Raw genomic sequence first — 4,773 nt, forward strand, 5'->3', positions numbered from 1 at the left:
TATATATATATATATATATATATATATATATATATATATATATATATATATATATAATAGAATGTGTGTTCCCTGTTAATTCCTAAACCCTTTGATCGATCTAAATCAGATTTTGCATGGTTACTCTCTAGGATCCTGCGGGAAATATAGGCTGTCGTGAAACCTAGACATCTCATTCTCTTCCCCTGATTTCATCCCTTGACACTTTACGATAACCCCGGGTAACGTCGGGTTCAAGCTAGTGATACATAATTCTCAAGAAATAACTGCCAACTCCTTAATATCTAAAAGCCTTAGTTCCATTATCGGTTCAGATATGATGGGTATCTGTTCATGTTGTACATCTCACTCGAGGATCTAGGATTGAACTATGGTAGAGTAAATAAAGTTTAAGAATTTAAGTGTTTAAAGGTAATAAAAAAGAACAGGTTTCGAAAGAAGAATCCTAGCAGAGTTGCGGTACGTAACAATATGCGCGCGCGAGTTGGTGCCTCCGTCGCGACCTTATGAAATATGCACTTTCAGAGTGCAGACTTTACGAGTGCGACGTCGTGTATGTCGCGCGCGCTCTCCGAAATTTTCCTCCCGCGACTCTTCTTTTCCTTGCTCTTTTTTTACGACATTTCGAGCGACGCAGAGAATCGTCCAGTAGAGGGAGACCTGCTGTCACGGATTTAGTAGGTGCGAGTCGCGCCCCTGTCTCGTATCTAACGGTCGTGGGTCGGAGTTCGCGGAGGATTTACGCGTTGGCCGGGTTCTCCTCCGCTCGCGCGCACGCTGAAAACCACAAGCATCCGATACTCGATGAAGCTCTTGCGAAAGAGAACGTAGGAGGACAGGGCGGGAGCGAGCGCTCGGGTAGAGGTTGCGTGCGAGGACGTGGCCGGGCAAAAATTGCGGGTTAACGTTGGAAAACTGCGGGGCGCGGTCCGCTGCATTTTCCAGGATTAATGCCCCGGCCTTAATTGCCACGTGCGCGGCACCTCGCACCTCCTCCCGACCGTCACGTCTGTCTGTATTTTTGCCTTTATTCGTCACGGTCATACGGAAGATTTAGCGTGCGTCGAGCCCATTGAGGGGAAGTAACAACGCGGCGGAAAATCGCAGATATCGACGAGCAAGAAGCGGAGCGCGCCTTGTGTCCTTGTCCTTTCGTCTCTCCTGCCGCGAAGCATCGCGCTGATAATGGGGTAAAGCGCGTGAGGTTGTGTGGGTTCGGGGATCCTTCGGTGTCTCGATCCGTTACTGCCTGATGTGGTCCAAGGAAGGGCATATCCCTCCGTCTTCGTTCTCGGCCACCCCTTTTCCTTTTCCACCTCCGTCTAGTCTCTTTGCCTAAATCCTCAGCCGGATCCGCGTGTATCGAGTGGGTTGGGGTGGCCGCGAACGAAGGGCTTTGATAAATGACTGACGCGGAAAAAAATCCGCGTCGATACGTCTTGCTCAAGGAGATGTGCGCGGGAGGGAAAAAGAGACGAAAGGATGGAGGCAGGTAGAGAGAGCGAGGAAAGGAGAGACAGAGAGAGAGAGAGAGAGAGAAACAGAAAAGGACGTGAGCGGATGAAAAAGTCGTCTGTTCCCTTGCGGTCTATCCGAGATGTGTATCCTGTCTTGCGATCTGCATTCCCTTCGCGCGCTCGTTTATTAAAACCAGTCGAACAACGCGCGCTTCGCAAATTGATCCCGTATAAATGTTGGCGCGAGTATCGGGAGGATTTTACGCTCCCGAAAATTCATTAATCTCCCGTCGCGCTCGCGGTGTCGAGTTTAATCGCAGCAATTTAAGTTTCTCCGCGTACCGTGAATACAAACGACGCACATATTTCCATCGGGGTGCGAAAGAGGCGCGGTTTTATTTTTTCCCTCCGCTCCCCTTTCTCTCCTTTCTTTTTGCGAAACAGATCTGACGTGTTACCGATTACCTCGTGATCACACTCGTGTCTCATCTCGACGCACAAATTCCGACACGAAATTTCGTCTCAAAAATTTCACTTTCGCGATCAATCGAATCGCCGTCCCGTGCGGATCGTCGTTTCTTTCAAACGAACGGCGAGATGTTTTGCGACTTAGGAGAACTTCGGGGCACCTTGTGTGTGGGTGGGTCGAGGCCGACGCTGATAACGGCGGATGATGGTCCTTTCGCGGATGCGTGCTTTATCGGAAAACACTGAGTGAGATATATGGAGAGATTATGCGAGATGGCGTTTCGGAGTCGAACAGGCCGCTATTCTCCGCTCCGTCAATTATGCTAATTTCGATTGCCGCGAGATTAATGGAAGAAGGCGGCGCGTCTCTGCTCCGCACTCTGCTCTCTCTGTCTCTGTCTCTTTCTCTCTCTTTCTCGTGCGCGCGCGAGCAGTCTCGATGGGAGCGTGACGTACCTTCCGCACTCGGTCGACCGTGCATAATGCACTCGACTTGCAATTATTGCAGATCCATCCTCGGTCAGTTTCGATCTCATAGTCGACGCTCTTGTCCTCGACGAAGACAGTCGAACAAGATTGTGCTTTAATTCTACGCTCAAAACTTCGACGCGCGAATGCAACGATTTTAAGTACGGTAGAGTTTTCTTTTGTCGTGATCGCTTGATTCTCAAGTTCGTCGCGTCAAATTAAAGTTTGCAGAGAACACGATGGATTGAGAGAAAAGATACCAAGAAATTAGTAAACCAAATTAAACCAAGATTTGCATAGTTACTCTGTAGATCCTGCTAAATATATAGGCTGCCATGAAACCTGTATACCCCCTCCCCTTGATAGCATCCCCTTGACACTTTGTGATAATTTAAGTTTAGATGAAGAAGTCCGGGCAACACGCCGGATAGTTTAAGCGAGTATAGAATACGTTTGATAAATCAGAAAATATATATTTTCTTAAAACCTTAAGAGAGAACTTTTTAGCTTTTCACAAAAGCAAATATTTATTATATTTAAATTTATTATATTTAAAGAAAAAAATTCAGATTTAAGTAATTTTATCCCGTTAGTGTAACCACGAAATAAATATTTATTAATTTTTGGATATTTTTTCTCTCAGTGTAACAATAGCAATTTGCAAACAATAATTCCACGCGTCACCGAGCTTCCCCGAGTAAGATGGGGGTCCGGAAAGATTTTTCCAAGCACGCACGCGTATGCATGTACTCGCGAAAGATATCGTGTGACGGTGACAACGGCTGGGATTCTCGGCGGAATGTATTGGAAACTGGAAGACTCACGTGGGTGTTTTCAGGGGTTGGGAGGGCAAAGGCGACGTGCGCAGATACTCGGAAGAGCAAAATAGGAAAAATAATGAGTTGAGGAGGTGAAGAAAGAAGAGAAGGGAAGAGAAGAGGTAAAGACATGCCGGCAGATAAATCTATTGTTATTATCATTATTATTAAATAATAGTAATAATAATACATGTCATCTGCCTCTCTCTACCTCTTTCCCCCTTTCGCAGTCTTCCGTAATCTCTAAATTTGTAGCTTTATAACTGACTTTGACGCAAGCAACCTGTCTTTTACTCCGCTCCCCAGTTATTTTCTTTATGTATCTTTCCCCTCCCTCTCTGCATCTATTTCTGCTGGCCTCTCATGATAATCAATTTGTTCATGTGTCTTTAAGAATGATATCGATTTTATAGGAAATACGTACTGTCATTTCGATAGATAAGATTTTAGCTAAACTCTCAGGTAGGCGCGATTTCATCCGGACTTTATCAGAGTTTTATGTCGGATTGCGCTTGGTAACATTCCGGAGACGCAAGATACTTTGCACACGCATGACGAAACGAGATGGATTAATCTCCTAGCCTCCTATCTTTGGCGAAACTCGCGAAGCCAATCCCGTCGTTTCTTCTCGCTCTCTATCCTCCTCTTCCGTACTCTTTCCATTTTTATTAAAATGCCGACATGAGAAAGAGAAAGAGAAAGAGGCGGAGAACCGCCTTCCCCTTTCCCTGCGCGCGTTCGCGGAAAATATGAAAATCCATACAGTCGCGCGGAGAAAATATCCGTCATTTAAAATGGATGGATTTAGGTGGATATAAAAGTGGAGGGGTGGAAGAAACCGGTGGCAGCGCGCGCGAGGGTGGCACCTACTTCGGTCCGGGGGGTGGCTCGAGGGTGAATGCGGGGGTGAGGGCGGGGGCAACTGCTGAAAGTCGACGGTGGTGGCGGCGGCGGCGGCGGCGGCGGAGGTGGAGGTGGAGGTGGCGGCGGCGGCGGTTGCCGGTGGTGTTGGAGATTTAAGGGAGACATTTTAAATGGATGGTTCCCTCGGAGAACCCGGGGCCTCCGGTATTATCCAATAGCGTAGCTCGTCTCTCGTACCCCCGCGTTTCTCCGCAAGAATTCGCGAGAAGGCGAAAGAAAGAGCGCGAGGAATAAAAAGAACGCACCCCCCGCTATATGCTTTTTCGCGTAGGACGCTGTAGGGCGGTATTTAACCCTTGGGGCTAACCCTTGCATATAAGGTGCCTGTAAACGCCGTGCGCTCCATGTAATTATGCAACATGAAATACTCGATGATAGGAGCGGCTTGCTTTTATTGTGAAATCATATTAAAAAGAAATGTTTTGCCAGGTAGAATGTCACAGTAAAAATTTATTGCTTTTTATATTTGTCTGAAAAAAATGTTTGGTATTTGTAGCTATATCACGGAGAGAAATAATTACTATAAATTATCTTGAAAAAAATTATAGCTACTATTTTTTTATTAAATTCTATTATAAATTAGTGGAATGAGAGAGAGAGAGAGAGAGAGAGAGAGAGAGAGAGAGAGAGAGAGAGAG

At 46.3% G+C, this 4,773-nt stretch overlaps 2 protein-coding genes across 2 annotated transcripts in view; one reads left to right on the plus strand and one right to left on the minus strand.

Annotated features, from left to right (window-relative positions):
• Nucleotides 1-3,279, minus strand: part of LOC116849087 (juvenile hormone acid O-methyltransferase) — an 8,864-nt gene extending 5,585 nt beyond the window's left edge. The window contains exon 1 of the mRNA XM_032825877.1: nucleotides 3,266-3,279. The gene's annotated coding sequence lies outside the window, so the exon portion shown is untranslated. The remainder of the gene's footprint in view (nucleotides 1-3,265) is intronic.
• LOC116849084 (1-phosphatidylinositol 4,5-bisphosphate phosphodiesterase classes I and II) overlaps nucleotides 1-4,773 on the plus strand; it is a 283,574-nt gene that overhangs the window by 25,203 nt on the left and 253,598 nt on the right. The gene's annotated exons all lie outside the window — the stretch shown is intronic.

This window comes from Odontomachus brunneus, unplaced genomic scaffold (assembly GCF_010583005.1).
Source record: "Odontomachus brunneus isolate Ranch 3 - 2012 unplaced genomic scaffold, Obru_v1 Obru_scaffold_106, whole genome shotgun sequence".
NCBI classification, from domain to species: Eukaryota; Metazoa; Arthropoda; class Insecta; order Hymenoptera; family Formicidae; genus Odontomachus; species Odontomachus brunneus.